The sequence below is a fragment of the Lotus japonicus genome, chromosome 1, assembly GCF_012489685.1.
Source record: "Lotus japonicus ecotype B-129 chromosome 1, LjGifu_v1.2".
Lineage (NCBI taxonomy): Eukaryota > Viridiplantae > Streptophyta > Magnoliopsida > Fabales > Fabaceae > Lotus > Lotus japonicus.
Window position 1 is genome coordinate 518,972 of NC_080041.1, and position 20,459 is coordinate 539,430.

The 20,459-nt window shown below is 38.4% G+C and overlaps 1 long non-coding RNA gene across 1 annotated transcript; it reads left to right on the forward strand.

The window, feature by feature from the left end:
• Window positions 1-3,647: 3,647 nt before the first annotated feature.
• LOC130731479 (uncharacterized) lies at window positions 3,648-5,950 on the forward strand. The gene is made up of 2 exons (XR_009016693.1): window positions 3,648-3,902; window positions 5,678-5,950. It is a non-coding gene; the product is annotated as an uncharacterized LOC130731479 (long non-coding RNA).
• The last annotated feature ends 14,509 nt before the right edge of the window (window positions 5,951-20,459 follow it).

The window sequence follows — 20,459 nt, forward strand, 5'->3', positions numbered from 1 at the left end:
TCAGTTGTTATACTTACCAGTTACCATCGCATGAAAATTGCTCTGCAATTGAATTCTGCAGGTTCAAGAATTCCAACCACAACTCAATAAGGAGTACTCCCTCCGGTCCTTATTACAAGAAACAATTGACTTTTTTGGTTCATAGAATAATTAATGTATCTTTTACTAAATATAGACTAGATACATCAATTACATAATGAACCTAAAAAGTCAAATGTTTCTTATAATAAGGATCGAAGGGAGTATTAAATAATTTTGTGTCGGTCACTTTCTTGAATTGCGGTGAAAGTTATTATTATGGTGACTTTAAGGTATTTCTTTAACTGCCATTCGATGCTCCGGGAAGCTACACAAAAGTGAATGTCAGCCTAAACAAGAAATACTTTATTTAAAATAGTACTCCACCGTTTTAAAATAATTGTTCAGAAAAAAGATACTCTTAAAAAATGTAATTAATGCAGTTAACTTTTTAAAACATATAATTTGTTTCTCTATTTTATCTATTATAGTTTACTTTTATCTCTCCTTATCTATTCTTCTCATAGAGTCGTTATATATAAAAACATCAATTAATGTTTCATTGAAATTCTAGCCGAATAGTTATTGTATGTATAAAAACATCAATTAATGTTTCATTGAAATTCTAAGTGAATAGTTATTGTGAAATAATTTTTTTCCTTTAAGAGTATCTCCAATGCAAGATTTTTAGTTCTTATTTTTGAGTTAAGAACTAAGAACTAATAATTTTACCATTGGAGGTGCTGACATGGAGCTCTTAGTTCTTAAAAATAAGAACTCAGTTCTTATATAAGGAATTTTACTTTTTGAGTTCTTAGCTTAAAATATTAATTATTTCTCTCTCATCCAAATTACTTTATTACTTTATTAGTTTTGCTTTTTACTTTATAAAAATAAAAAGTATAAATAATGTGGTTAGTGAGACCAAATGAATAGTGGTAAGAACTAAGGATTAAGAACTCATGATTAGAGCAAAATTGCTTGAGAGTTGCTTAAGCACATGTGGCAATACGGGCCCACGTGAATAGTGCTAAGAACTAAGAAATAAGAACTAGCATTGGAGATACTGTAAGTGAACAGTTATTACTCCATCTATCCCCTATTATAAGTCGCTTTTACCCAATAATATAGTATTAAGAAAATTAGTTAAGAGTAATAAATTTATACTTCCTCTGTTCCTATTTATCTGTCTAGGAAGAGAAGGTTCACAAATTAAGGAAAACAATTAATTATGTTGATTTTCATAAAAATATTATTTGTTTTCCTATATCACCCTTTAAAATGTATTATCTTTCTTCATTTATTATTTCTGGAAGGGTATTTCTTGAAAAAACATTAATTAATGCTCTCTTGAAACTCTAAGTGGACAAATATATATGAACAAATTTTTTTCTTCAAAGTGAACAGTGAATAAAGAACGGAGGGAATAGTTTTTTAAAATAACTTTCCAAAATCACTCTCATATGAAATTCTCTCTCCATATTCGCATTTTACTATCCTTTTTTTTTTGAAAGGACATTTCACTACCTTTAAATTATAAGGGACTTGGAAATCAAAAAAAAATTTGGGAAACATAAAAATTCTATGAATGTTAAGTACAGAATATGAGGGTAAACATATTATTTGGAAATAATTGTTGAATATCTATTAAGATTTAGTTTATTATTAGTCTTATCTCATAGAGATATTGTTACGATTTGTTTATCTATTTTAGATTAGTATCTATTTAAACAAACATGATATCTATTTAAATAGAGATAGATTTAGATAGATTTAGTTTGTTTTAATCTCTTTGTTAGTCTATATATATTGTAGTCTAGTCAAGTATTATGAATGAAATATACAAGTAATATTTTCATCAAATTCAAGTTGGTATCAAAGCTGGTGACTTTCCAAATCTCTTGGATTTATTTTTTGTACTTTGCTTCCGCTTGTTAGTTCTACCTGTTTTCTTACGGCCTCGTTTCTTTCTGATTATGGTCCCCTTTGTCTTGGAACCCTAGTAATGTTCAACCACTATCAAATCAACGTCCTTCCATGTGCTGCTTTCCCAGCCGTCATTCGTGACGCTGCTTCCACAGAAAGGTTCGCCATGTTCTCTTGGTTCTTGCGTTCTTGTCAGCCACAGTCATGGTGATTTGGTCTATTTCACCGCCATTTTCGATTTTGCCTAGATTCAGAGTATTGTTAGATGTTTTTGGAGCCCCTTGCTCTTTATCGTGTGATTTCAGGTTATCTCTTTTGTTACTTCTTCAAATAAAATTGAAGAAAAAGTTGGAGAAGGAAAATATTTTAGTTATTTATTCCCTTGATGAAGTTGCCGCAATGATATGCAGCACCACATCACTGTATGGAGTTAAGGTTACTAACGTTTTTCAAGATTTAGAAGAATCAAATTTCCTCCGGCCCTACATGAGTAAAGCCATTGAAGATATATTTAAAACGTGCGTGGCTTTGGAATTGAAAGAAGTTGCGTCTCAGATTTCTGTTTCTGCACTCTGATTACTACAATCAGAGATTATAAGGATTTATGTTCTTGAAGCCTCTTGCTCTTGTACGTTTGTTCGTCTTGCTTGGTGCTATTTTTATGCTCATATTTGAGCCTCTGGTTGTTGTCCTTGTTTGTTGGGTTGGAATGTGTGATTTCATATGCTGAATTTTCGGTGTGGAAACCACAAAAAGATCCTTACATCTGTGGTGATTTCTCAAAATCAGTTTTTCGTAATTCATGTGAAGTATTCGACCAGAGTAAGCGATGAAGGGCAATTTCAAGTCTCTACAATTTATGATTACCGCATTGCATTGTGTGCTTCGTTTGTGTGTGAATTTCTCTCTCCGGCAGCAATGATTTCTCGAGTTAGTTATATTTCTTACAAGCTATGGATATGATATATATGCTCTAGCTTGAGGGGAAGTGTTGTGTGAATTTCTCTCTCCTGCAGCAGCGGCTTCTCGAGTTAATAGTATTTGTTACAAGCTATGGATATGATATATATGATCTATCTTGAGGGGAAGTGTAAGACCCAAAATTTTAGAATTAAATAGATAAATGATTTCCAGCTCACGCATAGGATTCTGTGTAAGCGTGAGAGGAACTTGACTCGTGTTTAATGTTTGGATTAATATTAAGAAGAGGAAAGTTCAGGAAATGACTAAGAATAGTAACATAGTCGTTATAGGCTACGGCACGAGTTTCATTCATTTCTGCCTTAGGGCAAAACCGTTAGTAAACGACTAATTTGCACATAAAGACACGATGGGAAACTAATTCCAAAAATCTTCAGAGAAATGTTAGAACTTCTCTTAATCCTTCCATAATAAGCGTTTCGATACGAAACCCTGGAATTTACGAACACTCATTTCCGATACCGGGAGGTTTGCCGAAACTGAATCCCTGGTTTTTCTAGAGCTATTAAATTAACCTACGATGAAGACTTTTTCTATTCGGAGCTTCAAACGAAGATTCCACACGCGTACGCCCACTCTAATCGACGTTCCAAATCTTTCTTCAGAAGGAAGTTTCTGCATCCGAGGTCAAAATCAAAAAGTGCATAAAGTGCATTTTAAGCCGGTAAATATTAAAAAACAAGCCTCGAAAACCAAAAATCGTACTGATATTTCTTTGAAGAATTAGAAGATTCAGCGGGAAGAATATCGTGTCTAAAATACGTTGGAATCAGTAGGAAAAATCGGAATCGCGAAATAATCATTTTCTCACGTTTTCAATTTCCTATAAATAGGACTTCAAAAAATGAAAAAAATCAAAAAAAAATCACACAACACACACACACGGCCGTGAACTTCTTGGAGGAAAGGAAGAGATTTGATTTTTTCCGGTTCTTGCCTGATCGTCGCTCTGTTCGTTGCTACGCGTAGGCCTCAAGGTACTGATGTTATTTCTTTCTTCTGATCTTAAATTTTGTCGCTTTTCTCTATGTCTTTCTGTGCTCAAAGTTTTGAGCTTTTTGTAAAACTGTCCAAATAACTTGATTTTAGTGTCTAAACTTATTCCCTGCGTGCCCCTGAGCATGTTTAGCGGATTACATTTTGCCGAATGTCACCGAAATGCCGCCGGAATTCATTTCTGTAGGAAATACCCATTTTTGGCTAAAGTTCCGTCCTTTGGGCTTAAAACTCTCGACTGAGCTTAGCGTTAGTAGGATTAGTCGTCATAATCGTCGTTGGTGTCGACCCCATCTAATTTGTTTTTCGAAATTTCAGTTTTGAATTTCTGAGCTAAAAATATTGACCAAAATACCCCTGCGACAGTTTTCGACCCGATAATTTTTTCTGAGAGTTTCCCTGGCCTAGATATCGCCTAGGAATACCTAGGAATCGATTTAGACCGAAGAAAAAGTTCGGAAACCCTATTTTACATAGTGGCCGAAACCTATTGCTTAGGGTACCGTGTCCAAAAATAATTTTTGAGTCTCTATGACCTGAGCCATTGCGTAGCTCTTTTGATTGTCGAAATTTTGGCGCTGGTTTCATGTCATTCCGAGTTCTGTAGCTCGAGTTATGCTCGTTTTAGCGAACGAAGTTCCGTTGTCAATTCGTGCCTTAAGAGGAACTCTGAAGCTTTAAAAGCTTTCTTTCCGGTTTCGATTAGCGTTATTAGATAGTGCTACTTCTAGTAGGGCTTGTGTTGATGATTGTGTTTCCTTGTTCTAGGTTCACAACTTCCATGCCCAACTTCTACTCACGAAGGTAAGGGTAACTCGGTTTTAGAGTGTCTTTGAGTCTTGCCTGCTTTTATCGCACTGCCTGCGTTTGAGATGAAGATGTTTATATTGATTGGCATTGGATTATGATTATTATGCTTGCAATGTTGTATGCTTGCTTATATTGACTGTTTCTGAGGCTTGTGCCAAATGTTTTCTGAAGGCTTCGGCCGAGTAAAATTATTGAGACGTGTGTCTCCGTTTTCTGAGAGGCTTCGGCCGTTTACTGGTTTCTGTCATTGAACTGAGTTGGTATGCAATTGAATTGAGTTATGTTCGTTGAAAATAGGAATAACATGTGGTTACTCTGAATTAATCATTGGTTTGGGGATTGTTGTTGACTGACTTGGCATATAGGCTTTGGTTCTTAAGTGGCGATGAGGTGGGTGTGGTCCCACGTGATTGTCCCGTCTTTCGAGGCGTTATAAAGTGGCAATGACGTGGGTGTGGTCCCGCGGGATTGTCCCATCTTTCGAGATGTTCTAAAGTGGCGATGAGGTGGGTGTGGTCCCACGCGATTGTCCCGTCCGGAGTGGCGTAAAGTGGCAATGAGGTGGGTGTGGTCCCGCGTGATTGTCCCGTCTTGAGAGACGTTGCTGATCGATCCATTTTGGTAGAAGCATATAGTTGCATTATAGGGAACTAACACCTGACCCTATGTTGTTGGATTTTAGTTATTGGTTTATTGATATCTGAATTGATATTATACTGTTGAAGTTTTTGATATTTGAATTGATGTTATATGTTAGGTTGTCGATATCCGAATTGATGTTATATGATTAGGTTGTTGATATATGAGTTTAGTTATGTTGCTGGTTTATTTACCATGATAGGTAGTTAAATTTGAATAGCATGATTTTCTCTTTCATACATGATAATTGTATGGAGTTAATCCTTTTCTATTTGCTATTTGTTGTTTGGGCGCTTAACGCTATTAGGCGATGGTGAGCCTTCCGCTGAAGCTTAGCTGTTCGAGTCGGAGACCGTGATCGTGGGCGGTCGAGTAGAGGTGGATGAAGCAGTTGCTTCTCCCTTTTTGGTGGACTATGTTTGAGTTTCTTTTTCCTTATGAAAACTCTGTTGTTTAAACCTTATTTCGCCACTGTTAAAGTGTGCGTACTTATTTTGGAAACTTGTTCATGATGATGTAAGACACTATTATTATTATGTCGGGAACGGGTTGTTGAATAAAGTCTATGTTATATATTCAATTATGTTCAGTTGTTTCGAAAAGGAAAAAAATATATTGTGTTTTCTTAGGATTACGAAATAGTCCTTAGATTTTGTTAGGTAACTAATGTGACTCCTCAGTTGAGAAACCGGGGTGTTACAGGAAGTGGTATCAGAGCTTTGGTTGAGAAAACCAGAGCTTTTGGGTAGAGTGTCTTCTTAAGATGTTTGAACTCTGAGACCGATTGATGGGGTGTCAATCGGAGGAAGAGTGTGCTTGATTACTGTTCATATAAATTATTCTTGAAGGTTGTTTATAGGTGAATAACCTTATGCTAGTTATCGTTAATTATACATTTGATATAAGTATATACATAGTTAGTTATTATAGAACTTTGTGTTGTTCTGACCTGAGTTTCTGTTGTGGTCTTTGACTGTTCATGAAAACAGGAACAGGAGGTTTCCACAGCTGGACGAGACTCAAGGTTCAGACAACATGAATCCGATGGAGCAAGCTATTGCTAACCTGACTGCCCTTATGGCACAACAAGTTACCAACTCCGCTGCAAGGGAGGAAGCTGAAGCTCAACGTGCTGCTACTGCTGCTTTGGTGGCTGCACAAAACCATGCTGAAGAAAATGCTCGCCGTGTTCAGCGTGAGGAGCGTGAACAAGCTGCTGCTCAGACCAGAGGTCTGAACGATTTCAAGCGTCAGGATCCGCCGAAGTTCTCTGGGGGCTTCGATCCGGAGGAAGCTGACTTATGGCTCCAGGAGTTGGAGAAGATCTTCACCTTTCTGCGTACCACTGCAGAGATGAAAGTGGATTATGCGACTTACCTGCTGACTGGTGAAGCTGAGTATTGGTGGCGCGGGGCTAGAGCTATGATGGAAGCCGACCATCAAGCTATCACTTGGGAGTGCTTCCGGGGAGCTTTCCTGGAGAAGTACTTTCCTAAGAGTGCTAGAGCCGCCAAGGAAGCACAATTTCTGAGACTCCGTCAAGGAGGCATGACCGTAGCTGAGTATGCTTCTAAGTTGGAGTCGTTGGCGAAACATTTCCGCTACTTTCGAGGACAGATAGATGAAGGCTATATGTGCGAGCGCTTCATTGATGGGCTGAGTTATGAGCTACAGAGGGCGGTGCAACCCCTAGGATTGAATCGCTACCAAGTGCTGGTGGAAAAGACCAAGGGAATTGAGGCCATTGATAATGCAAGGGGCAAATTCCAAGGTCAGAACAAGCTTAACCAAGGAAGTGGAGGTCCGGCTAGGACTAACCAAGGAAGAGGTGACAAGGGTAGGTATTTCCAGAAGAAGCCGTATGTTCGTCCCCAGGGTAGGGGGACAGCTTCTGGTTCTTTTTATCCCACGGGTGGGAATGCTATTGCACCGAGACCTCTAGGAGTGAGTTTGGACGGTGTGACTTGCTTCAAGTGTAACCAAAAGGGACATTACGCCAGCCACTGTCCCGAGGGTCCTCTGATGTGTTGGAACTGCAACAAGCCAGGCCATCTCGCTAGGGATTGCAGGATTCCTAAGGTTGAGGATGCTGCAAATGTTGTTGGGGCTAGGAGGCCTACTGCTGGTGGAAGGGTCTACTCAATCAGTGGAACTGAAGCTGAGGAAGACGATGGTCTAATCCGCAGTACCTGCGAGATTGCGGGTAATTCCCTTATCGCGCTATTTGATTCTGGTGCTACGCATTCATTTATAGATATAGCTTGTGCGACAAGGTTAAAGCTAGAAGTGTCGAAGTTACCGTTTGACTTAACAGTGTCTACCCCTGCATCTAAGAGCTTAGTAACTAACACTGCATGTTTGGAATGTCCTTGGATGTACCTAGATAAGAAGTTTATAGCAAACTTAATCTGTTTACCTCTCAAGGGATTGGATGTGATCATAGGCATGGATTGGTTGTCCCACCATCATGTTCTTCTTGATTGCGCCAATAAGGTAGTTATCTTTCCCGATGCTGGACTCGCCGAGTTTCTGAACTCGTACTTTTCGAAGCTCTCTTTGAGGAAAGGAGCTTTGAGTTCTCTCATGTCTACAACCGTAATGGAAGCTAAGGAGAATGGAATACAAGGAATAGTTGTTGTGCAAGAGTTCGAGGATGTGTTCCCCGAAGACGTACCCGGAATACCTCCAGTTAGAGATATGGAGTTCACCATTGATATAGTCCCAGACACTGGACCTATATCGATCGCACCTTATCGTATGGCACCGGCAGAACTGACGGAGCTGAAGAGTCAACTTGAGGATTTAACCAAGAAGGGGTTTATCCGACCTAGCGTTTCTCCATGGGGAGCGCCAGTGCTACTTGTGAAGAAGAAAAACGGAAGATCACGACTTTGCGTGGACTATCGACAGTTGAACAAAGTCACGATAAAGAACTGTTATCCGTTGCCGAGGATTGACGACTTGATGGATCAATTGAAGGGTGCTGCTATTTTCTCGAAGATTGACCTGAGATCGGGATATCACCAGATTAGAGTCAAAGACGAGGATATCCAAAAGACGGCGTTTAGGACACGCTATGGGCACTACGAGTACTTAGTGATGCCGTTTGGAGTTACGAATGCACCAGCTGTATTCATGGATTACATGAATAGGATCTTTCATCCATTCTTGGATCGCTTCGTTGTGGTGTTCATCGACGACATCTTGATCTACTCGAGAAATCTTGAAGAACACGAGGAACATCTGCGTCAAGTATTGCAAGTTCTTCGGGAGAAGGTACTGTATGCTAACGCGGCAAAGTGTGAATTTTGGTTGGAAGAAGTAAAGTTTCTAGGACATGTCATCTCAAAGGAGGGCATTGCTGTGGATCCTAGTAAAGTAGAAGCGGTACTTGCATGGGACCGTCCTAAGACTGTGACGGATATTAGGAGTTTCATCGGTTTAGCTGGATATTACCGACGATTCATCGAAGGTTTCGCTAAGATTGCAGGACCATTAACGAAGCTTACTCGGAAGAACCAACCTTTCGCTTGGACAGAGGATTGTGAACAGAGTTTCCAGGATATGAAGGAGCGCTTGACGACCGCGCCAGTTCTGACTTTACCACAAGAGGAGGAACCCTACGAGGTTTACTGCGATGCTTCGTACCAAGGTTTGGGTTGTGTGTTGATGCAACACCGAAAGGCTGTGGCTTATTCTTCAAGGCAGTTGAAGATACATGAGCGGAACTATCCTACGCATGATTTGGAGTTAGCGGCTGTGGTATTTGCACTCAAGATTTGGAGGCACTATCTTTATGGGAGCACTTTCACTGTTTTTAGTGATCACAAGAGCCTGAAGTACCTGTTCGATCAGAAGGATCTGAATATGAGACAAAGGCGTTGGATGGAATTTATCAAGGACTATGATTTCACTTTGTTGTACCACCCAGGAAAAGCAAATGTTGTAGCAGACGCACTGAGTCGCCAGACAATTCATGTTTCATCGCTGATGATTAAGGAATTGGAACTTATCGAGACTTTTCGCGACCTCAGTTTGGGTATGCAAGTGACACCTGGAAAATTGAGCTTTGGGATGGTGACGATCATTAGTGATTTTCTGAACGAGATCAAGGTGAAGCAACTGTTAGATGAGGAGCTGATCGAGAAACGAAACTTGATCATTTTGGGAAAAGCGCCGGATTTCGAGGTAGGAACCGACAACATTCTGCGTTGCAAAGGACGTGTCTGCGTGCCATTGGACATGGAGTTGAGAAGGATGATCCTTGACGAAGGTCACAAGAGTAGATTGAGTATTCATCCGGGATCGACAAAGATGTACCAAGATCTAAAGTTGAATTTCTGGTGGCCAGGAATGAAGAAGAATGTAGCAGAGTATGTGGCGGCATGTCTGACATGTCAGAAGGCGAAGATAGAACATCAAAAGCCTGCGGGTATGTTACAGTCACTTGATGTGCCGGAGTGGAAGTGGGACAGTATCTCTATGGATTTCGTGGTAGCTTTGCCAGCTACGAGGAAGAGATTTGATTCCATTTGGGTCATTGTGGACCGTCTGACGAAGTCAGCACATTTCATACCGGTGAAGACCACGTTCAATGTGGAGGCACTTGCAAAAGTGTATGTCGCTGAGATTGTACGACTTCATGGAGTACCCTCGAGTATTGTTTCTGACAGAGATCCGAAGTTTACTTCGCATTTCTGGAAGGCCTTGCACGAGGCGCTTGGCACGAAGTTGAGGTTGAGCTCTGCCTATCACCCTCAGACGGATGGGCAGACAGAGAGGACGATACAGTCATTGGAAGACTTGCTGCGAGCCTGTGTACTGGATAGTCAAGAAAGCCGGGATGAGCTGTTGTCGTTGATCGAATTTACTTATAACAACAGTTTTCATGCTAGTATTGGAATGGCACCTTATGAGGCTTTGTATGGGAGGAGATGTAGAACTCCTTTATGTTGGTTTCAAGATGGCGAACATCTTCTCGTTGGACCTGAATTAGTACAACAGACTACTGAGAAAGTAAAACAAATACAAGAGAAGATGAGGACGTCACAGAGTCGACAAAAGAGTTATGCTGACACACGTCGGAGAGAACTGGAGTTCGAGGCGGGAGACCATGTGTTTCTTCGCGTGACACCAACTACCGGAGTGGGAAGGGCGATAAAGTCGAGGAAGCTGACACCGAAGTTCATTGGACCGTATCAGATTATCGAGCGAGTCGGTAAAGTAGCGTATCGGATTGCGTTGCCACCATTTCTGTCCAAGATTCATGATGTGCTACACGTGTCACAATTAAGGAAATATATTCCTGATCCCTCTCACATCATCAAGGAAGATGACATCCAACTTAGAGACAACTTGTCTTTTGAAGTGGCACCAATGAGGATTGAGGAACGTAGGATCAAGCAGTTGAGGAACAAGCAGGTTCCTCTGGTAAAAGTGATTTGGAACCAAGTCACGGGCGATGCTACTTGGGAACTAGAAGAGAAGATGAAGGAACAGTATCCGGAACTCTTCACTGAGCCTTAAATTTCGAGGACGAAACTTTCTTTTTGGGGGGTAGTATTGTAAGACCCAAAATTTTAGAATTAAATAGATAAATGATTTCCAGCTCACGCATAGGATTCTGTGTAAGCGTGAGAGGAACTTGACTCGTGTTTAATGTTTGGATTAATATTAAGAAGAGGAAAGTTCAGGAAATGACTAAGAATAGTAACATAGTCGTTATAGGCTACGGCACGAGTTTCATTCATTTCTGCCTTAGGGCAAAACCGTTAGTAAACGACTAATTTGCACTTAAAGACACGATGGGAAACTAATTCCAAAAATCTTCAGAGAAATGTTAGAACTTCTCTTAATCCTTCCATAATAAGCGTTTCGATACGAAACCCTGGAATTTACGAACACTCATTTCCGATACCGGGAGGTTTGCCGAAACTGAATCCCTGGTTTTTCTAGAGCTATTAAATTAACCTACGATGAAGACTTTTTCTATTCGGAGCTTCAAACGAAGATTCCACACGCGTACGCCCACTCTAATCGACGTTCCAAATCTTTCTTCAGAAGGAAGTTTCTGCATCCGAGGTCAAAATCAAAAAGTGCATAAAGTGCATTTTAAGCCGGTAAACATTAAAAAACAAGCCTCGAAAACCAAAAATCATACTGATATTTCTTTGAAGAATTAGAAGATTCAGCGGGAAGAATATCGTGTCTAAAATACGTTGGAATCAGTAGGAAAAATCGGAATCGCGAAATAATCATTTTCTCACGTTTTCAATTTCCTATAAATAGGACTTCAAAAAATGAAAAAAATCAAAAAAAAATCACACAACACACACACACGGCCGTGAACTTCTTGGAGGAAAGGAAGAGATTTGATTTTTTCCGGTTCTTGCCTGATCGTCGCTCTGTTCGTTGCTACGCGTAGGCCTCAAGGTACTGATGTTATTTCTTTCTTCTGATCTTAAATTTTGTTGCTTTTCTCTATGTCTTTATGTGCTCAAAGTTTTGAGCTTTTTGTAAAACTGTCCAAATAACTTGATTTTAGTGTCTAAACTTATTCCCTGCGTGCCCCTGAGCATGTTTAGCGGATTACATTTTGCCGAATGTCGCCGAAATGCCGCCGGAATTCATTTCTGTAGGAAATACCCATTTTTGGCTAAAGTTCCGTCCTTTGGGCTTAAAACTCTCGACTGAGCTTAGCGTTAGTAGGATTAGTCGTCATAATCGTCGTTGGTGTCGACCCCATCTAATTTGTTTTTCGAAATTTCAGTTTTGAATTTCTGAGCTAAAAATATTGACCAAAATACCCCTGCGACAGTTTTCGACCCGATAATTTTTTCTGAGAGTTTCCCTGGCCTAGATATCGCCTAGGAATACCTAGGAATCGATTTAGACCGAAGAAAAAGTTCGGAAACCCTATTTTACATAGTGGCCGAAACCTATTGCTTAGGGTACCGTGTCCAAAAATAATTTTTGAGTCTCTATGACCTGAGCCATTGCGTAGCTCTTTTGATTGTCGAAATTTTGGCGCTGGTTTCATGTCATTCCGAGTTCTGTAGCTCGAGTTATGCTCGTTTTAGCGAACGAAGTTCCGTTGTCAATTCGTGCCTTAAGAGGAACTCTGAAGCTTTAAAAGCTTTCTTTCCGGTTTCGATTAGCGTTATTAGATAGTGCTACTTCTAGTAGGGCTTGTGTTGATGATTGTGTTTCCTTGTTCTAGGTTCACAACTTCCATGCCCAACTTCTACTCACGAAGGTAAGGGTAACTCGGTTTTAGAGTGTCTTTGAGTCTTGCCTGCTTTTATCGCACTGCCTGCGTTTGAGATGAAGATGTTTATATTGATTGGCATTGGATTATGATTATTATGCTTGCAATGTTGTATGCTTGCTTATATTGACTGTTTCTGAGGCTTGTGCCAAATGTTTTCTGAAGGCTTCGGCCGAGTAAACTTATTGAGACGTGTGTCTCCGTTTTCTGAGAGGCTTCGGCCGTTTACTGGTTTCTGTCATTGAACTGAGTTGGTATGCAATTGAATTGAGTTATGTTCGTTGATAATAGGAATAACATGTGGTTACTCCGAATTAATCATTGGTTTGGGGATTGTTGTTGACTGACTTGGCATATAGGCTTTGGTTCTTAAGTGGCGATGAGGTGGGTGTGGTCCCACGTGATTGTCCCGTCTTTCGAGGCGTTATAAAGTGGCAATGAGGTGGGTGTGGTCCCGCGGGATTGTCCCATCTTTCGAGATGTTCTAAAGTGGCGATGAGGTGGGTGTGGTCCCACGCGATTGTCCCGTCCGGAGTGGCGTAAAGTGGCAATGAGGTGGGTGTGGTCCCGCGTGATTGTCCCGTCTTGAGAGACGTTGCTGATCGATCCATTTTGGTAGAAGCATATAGTTGCATTATAGGGAACTAACACCTGACCCTATGTTGTTGGATTTTAGTTATTGGTTTATTGATATCTGAATTGATATTATACTGTTGAAGTTTTTGATATTTGAATTGATGTTATATGTTAGGTTGTCGATATCCGAATTGATGTTATATGATTAGGTTGTTGATATATGAGTTTAGTTATGTTGCTGGTTTATTTACCATGATAGGTAGTTAAATTTGAATAGCATGATTTTCTCTTTCATACATGATAATTGTATGGAGTTAACCCTTTTCTATTTGCTATTTGTTGTTTGGGCGCTTAACGCTATTAGGCGATGGTGAGCCTTCCGCTGAAGCTTAGCTGTTCGAGTCGGAGACCGTGATCGTGGGCGGTAGAGTAGAGGTGGATGAAGCAGTTGCTTCTCCCTTTTTGGTGGACTATGTTTGAGTTTCTTTTTCCTTATGAAAACTCTGTTGTTTAAACCTTATTTCGCCACTGTTAAAGTGTGCGTACTTATTTTGGAAACTTGTTCATGATGATGTAAGACACTATTATTATTATGTCGGGAACGGGTTGTTGAATAAAGTCTATGTTATATATTCAATTATGTTCAGTTGTTTCGAAAAGGAAAAAAATATATTGTGTTTTCTTAGGATTACGAAATAGTCCTTAGATTTTGTTAGGTAACTAATGTGACTCCTCAGTTGAGAAACCGGGGTGTTACAGGAAGTGTTAGATATTGTTAAATATCTTAGAGACTACAGTCAGCCACCGTCGCCGGATTCCAAGCCACGCGCCTCCCATCTCTCTGCGTGTGATGTCCACGCGCCGCTATTTCCGCTGCTTTGTTCTCGCTGGTCCTCTTTGTGTATCAGCCAGGTTGCGCCGCTCTCTCCGCTGCTTTGTTCTCGTTGTTCCTCTTTGTGTATCAGCCAGGTTTGGTTTTAAGGATCCTATGTTTTGACGTGTGTTGTGCCATCTCTCATTGTTGGCCAAGTTTGGTTTGGATTGATTTGGTTCAGTTTGGTTTGGTTTGGTTTAGAGTTTTAACTCTGTTTTGACGCTCAAGTTCCGCATTGGTTTTTGAGACTTGAGTTGTTGTTTGCGTCTCATTGTTCGAGATGCTCTTATTATATTGATCTTGGCTGGCTTTATGCAATTTGGTTTTGAAGGTGACAGTGTCACCTTCGTTTTGTTTTGTCTCGATTGTTTGGTTTTCTGGTTTTTTGGTTTTAGGGCTTCAGCTGCGAGTTGCGCTGACCCACTCTCTAATGTTTGAGAGTTGTTTGTGTCAAAGTTGACATCATTGTTTGTCTTAGAAGCCATCAATCGATCGACCTCAAGTATGTTTTATTTCGGTGTGGTTGTTGTTGGTGAGTTGTTGCTTCAGCCTTGTTTTGTTTCGGGCGTATTGTTGCTGGTTTTTCGCCCTTGTTTGCTGGCTCAGCTACCCTACGACACTTCAGAAGAATTGGTTTTTATCTTGCATCAATTTCAGCCAGATCAAGTATGTGAAGTTGTCTTTTGCCTGCCCATGGATTTAGCAGAAGTTCGAAAGATTATTCAATTTTAAGTATGAGAAGTTGTCTTTTGCCGCTATGGATTTACTAGAAGTTTGAAAGGTTATTCAATTCAGAGATTCGTCAAGACCGTCATTATTAAGGGATATCTATTAAGATAATTTTCTTCTTGGGTTAGATTTGTTACAAGCTTAAGTAAACTTTAGCTTGAGGGGGAGTGTTGAATATCCATTAAGATTTAGTTTATTATTAGTCTTATCTCATAGAGATATTGTTAAGATTTATTTATCTATTTTAGATTAGTATCTATTTAAACAGACATGATATCTATTTAAATAGAGATATGTTTAGATAGATTTAGTTTGTTTTAATCTCTTTGTTAGTCTATATATATTGTAGTCTAGTCAAGTATTATGAATGAAATATACAAGTAATATTTTCATCAAATTCAAGTATAATTATTGAAGATGTGGTTAATTTTGACCTGGTTATTGAACTCGTTTGGGTCGAGTCTATGTCTACTCTTTAAGATTGCTTGCTAGGATGAAGTTTTCGACCAAATGTTTTAAGGCAATTGTAACTGGAAATTCGACCGGCGGTTTGAAGCGATTGGGAATCAATCAGACGTGTGTGAATTACGTGGAGTATTTAGAACACGTATAAGGTCAGGGTTTCTTGACCGTTATTAGTTGTCCGTTTGTATTTTTGCCTATAAATAGCAAAGTTGTAATTTGGATAGGGGTTTACAATTATTTTCTCAAAATTATTCTCTTAAGATGTTTAAAGTCCAAGCAACCATAACTAATAGCATATTGAGAACTTTTGAATATGTCTTGTGCGAAACCACTCTTTATTTCTGCAATTACTACTTCAATTCCCTGTTTTATTTTGTTCAAGTTTTATTTTTATTTTTAATCATTTCTCTTCTTGCTTTAAATTCGATTTTGGGTACAATAATTTAGTTAAAGAACCCGATAAAAGAATGCAGCCTATTTATTAAGATTTGAATTTCTTTCACTTTACCAAAAATATTGGTAAACAGTATGTGTATATTCACAAAATGAAAATAAAAGAAGGTTTTAACATATAAGCTCAGATAGAATTTAGAATGAAAAAGGTAGTGATGCTGGAATTAATTTTCCTTATCTCATTTATCATAATACAATTTGTTATAAGCAATGATCACACTATAACAGTATAACCAACATAGCTAGTGTGCAACAATTAATAGAATGTGTTAACTGTAGTTAGTAAATAACTAGCAATGATCACATTGGGTTGTTGAACTACAAAATACAAACAAGTTAATGGTCAAATTAGTCTCTGATTTTATAAGTGAGTTTGATTTTAGTTCCTTGGCGGAAAAGTGAGAATCATTTTTATAACTACTGACTTTTTTTACCGGCACTTAACATCATTTTTCTGCCAAATGACTAAAATCAAACCCACTTACAAAATTATGAACTAATTTAACTATTCACCCAACATTAGGCCTTGTGATGGTTTGGGGAAGTAGATGGGAACATAAGTGTCTATAAATAAAAAAATGAAAATGAGTGTGTTTGCTATATAGCGATGATATTTGATAATTGAAATACCTTTCCCTATGTCAAAAAATCAATTATCTCAAAAACTTAAGATGTTGGATAAGGGTCACATGAATGGTTTTATTGAGCTTTTAAGTAAGGGTCACATGAATGGTGTCTCATGAATGGTTTTATACTACTTCTCTTACACCCTCAATCAAAGGCATAATGTTATATATCATCTCTATTTTAAGAACGAATTAAAATTTATCCCTAAAATGATATGGAAAAATGATTTCTTTTGTAGCAGAATTGCGAGGGATTTTCATTTTCAACTGTAACTTTTTTTTGATACAATCAGATTATGCGATGCAACATTTGACAATGGATTTATTTTCATTACAAAAATCCATCGTTGGGGGCGAATATTTTATTGTTTGAGAGGAGATTTCTCACCTCTTTGATTAACTTTTTTTCCTTCTAATTAATGAAGCTTCATCCATTATTTTCCAGCCCAGACCTGATTTTATTGCGAAGCCTTAATTTGCTAGTTCTAAAAGTATACACAACACAATCTGCCTATGCTATGTTGACAGCAGATTACTCTCTTGTGAGTTCAGATCCTTCGCGGCGTCTTCTGTGGCGTTGGAAAGGAGCTCCTCAGCGAAATTGTTCCTATGGGAGGTGCTGAATGGAGGCCTCATGGTGAATGGGAAAAGGGTTCGGAATCACTTATCAGATAATGATATCTGCGCGGTTTGTGGCTTGTTCAGGGAGTCGATGATCCATGCATTGCGGGATTGCTCGTTCGCGAAATCAGTGTGGAGCACGTTCATCCCAGGTGCAGCTACCAATTCGTTCTTCAACCTGGACCTTCGCGAATGGGTGGTGTGGAATATGCAGGGAGGTTTGTCATCGAGAGACAAGGAGGCTTGGGTCCAACGCTTTGCCATCTACGTTTGGTGCATATGGTGCATGCGTAACGCGATGGTATTTACACATGCACCGTGGGATGCTAATCAGATCAACTGGTGGGTGAATTCGAGTCTGCAGGACTTGCACCTGGCCACCATTGATAACGCAACTGGTCCGCGCGCGTAGCTGCTCCAGCCATTGTTGGTTATTTCCGTCCTCAGGCTAGGTTAAACTCAACGTTGACGGGTCGGTTTGGAACTCCGACGAAGCGGTGTGTGGAGTAGTGCTTAGGGACAGTTCTGGCAGCTGGTTATATGGGTTTTGCATACGTTTGGGGTACTTCCAACCCTTTGTTAGTGGAACTATGGGTTTTACGTACAACAATAGAGACACTGGCGGGGTGTCATTACCCAAAGGTTGTGATTGAGAGTGACTCTATGGAAGTCATTGCAGTAGTTAATGGACCAGGGGGCCTAGTATATCTATACTTGGAAGTTGTGAGGGCTATTCGCCGGCAGTTGCCACCGCAGATGGAGATCCAGTTTCAGTATGTGCCTCGAGAGGCAAACTTGGTAGCGGATTGTCTAGCTAAATCAGCCCATGTATTTAGTTTTAGAACTCAGGTATTGCACTTCTCATTAACGGAGTGTCGTAGCCTTCTTGTAAAGGACATGAATGAGGCAATAGCCTCCCTCCATGCTCTTGTAGTCTAGCGCCTTTTCGCTTTTGGAACCATGCCCCTCCATGTAAAAAAAAAAAAAATTAACATTTGATTAATTGAAAGAAGAAAAAAAACGTAAAAACCCCCCAAAAAACTATGGCCGGGCCCCTAAAAAAAAACTGTGGCCGGCAATGTGGCATCACGATAATCAAATATCTACAAGCTAATAACATTAGAATATTAAATAATGGCTTATAAAAAAAAGAATATTAAATAATGGTTATCGCTAATACATTTAGTAATTTAATATATGATTATTGCCATACATGTTGATCTCCTATTGTCAGCCACGATTATGAGTCGTGTCGCAGTCTATCATCTTCAACAATTTGGTTTTCTTTTTGTTAAGAAAAGCATGCTAATGTTTTGGTGCACGGCAAGGTATATAATATATTCTCCAACTATATAATATAATAATCACATATTAATCCATTTCAAGACTATTTTTTGATGAGCCAATAATTTTCAATAAAAAGGGTATAAGGGTACCTAACATAAATACGATACTAAGTTGATTAAGTAATTTGTGATTAAGTAACTTGACCGCCAAAAGAGAGAGGTTGTGTTTCTTCTACATGAACAATTTACTCTTTCACATTTAAAATAGACTCCCATGGGCCACCATTCTTGGATTTTCACTTATTGAAATAACAAATTGACAAAAGGTGTACTGCCATTTAGAGTCTCATTTAATTGTTTCATTCTCATTTAATTGTTTCATGTCGCATTGATTTAAACTGTGAATGTATTTTTCGGTCAATTTATCATATGTATATTCTCATTTAATATTATATTTTTCACTACGACCTATTATTCACAAATTAAAATTATAATAAGTTTCTTAACTAATAACTATTATTCTCCCTCTTCACTCTAACTCAACATTCAATAAAGGTGTTTATGTCAACAAATATATTAATAATTGCACTCTTAAACAATGTGCATAACCTTAAATAACAAAAAATCAGGAACGAATGAAGTATTTAAAATTGGAATTTACTTTCAGATGTAACAAACATCATTCAATGAGTTACATTGATAGCGGATCAATCCAAATTTATTCACAGTTCGATTTTTTGTTGTGCGTATGGAAAAATATTGTTAGATGAAATTTTTATATCACTTAATATAATTTTAGAAATTCAAAAAATTAATCTCATAACTGTCGGTCGGGTGTAGGAGTACATTGAGAATAAAAAAGTTGATCCTAATTTATAATTGCTTTTTATTAATTATTGTAGTGGAAATATATAATAGCTTTTGTGTTTTCTATTAAACAATTTATTTAATTTGTTGATAGAATAGAATCTCTTCCCCTATGAAGTCATTCGATGTTGAAATTATAAGCGGCGAATTGCTGATTAACTGTGTCGAAATAAAGTATTGGGTGTCCAAATCATGGTCCACTTACTATTTTATGCTTTTTATGATGATATATCCTTTTAGAGGTTGACCCTTCCACATGCACCTTTCAATGATTTGACAATTAACCAATCATTTATTTTTACTGACGTTAGAACCCAGTCAGATTAACAACTGAAACCCACTTAATTATTTTTTTCGTTATTTAATCACTCCTTCCCTTTGTGGGACTTAATTCCCGAAGTAGGTCTATTTATGTTGCAGTTCAAGCAATTAATAAGGAATAGAAGATCGGGGTTGTCTCACTAACGAAAGATCCTCACGTAATAAGATAGAGAATCAAAACAGAGAATTTTATTTTATATGAGATTGGTAAGCAGTATGCACGCATTATATAATATAATATATAGGCCCTTCATGATAAAGTTTGCACCTTATAACTAACATCTTCTACTATGAATATGAGTTTAAGAAAGTGATTCAAATTGATAAGGATGTTAAAGATTGAAGTAACTTGTTAATTAGGTAAGAGCCGTATTAGTAATTAGTTCGAGTTTGCAAAATGTCAACCCATGAGATAATTTTCATTCAAATTAACGTCGGTCAAACCGACGCAACAATTGAACCAAATGGTATGAGTTTTCTATATAGTCAAATCATAAAATAACTTAGGGTTGGCTTGTATGACATGTAGGGCCCGTTTGGTGGACATGATAAGCAGACATGATAAGATAGCAGTAATCACATCCTGCTGTAATATGTTGTTTGTTGCGTCAGCAGGATAGGTAACAATCATGTCTCTTATCATATCATGTCCATCATATGTAAAAGTTATCATAAGGAGAGAGTTATGATATAAATTATCCTGACATGATAGGATATCCGTTTATGAATATTATGAAGTTTTTATTTCAAAGGAAAATTCGATACATTTTTCATTGTTTCTATCATATCCTATTAATACCATGTCCACCTCAAACGCAGGATAGGATAAGAATATATCATGCTCTTATTATATTATGTCATTATCCAATCATTTATCATATTCTACTCTTATCATATCCTGAACACCAAACGAGCCAGTGGAATGGGTTTAATTGATGCTACATTTAAGTAACGTAAAATTGTATTTTTTGAACAACAGAAGCTGCATGATTATTAAATTAAAA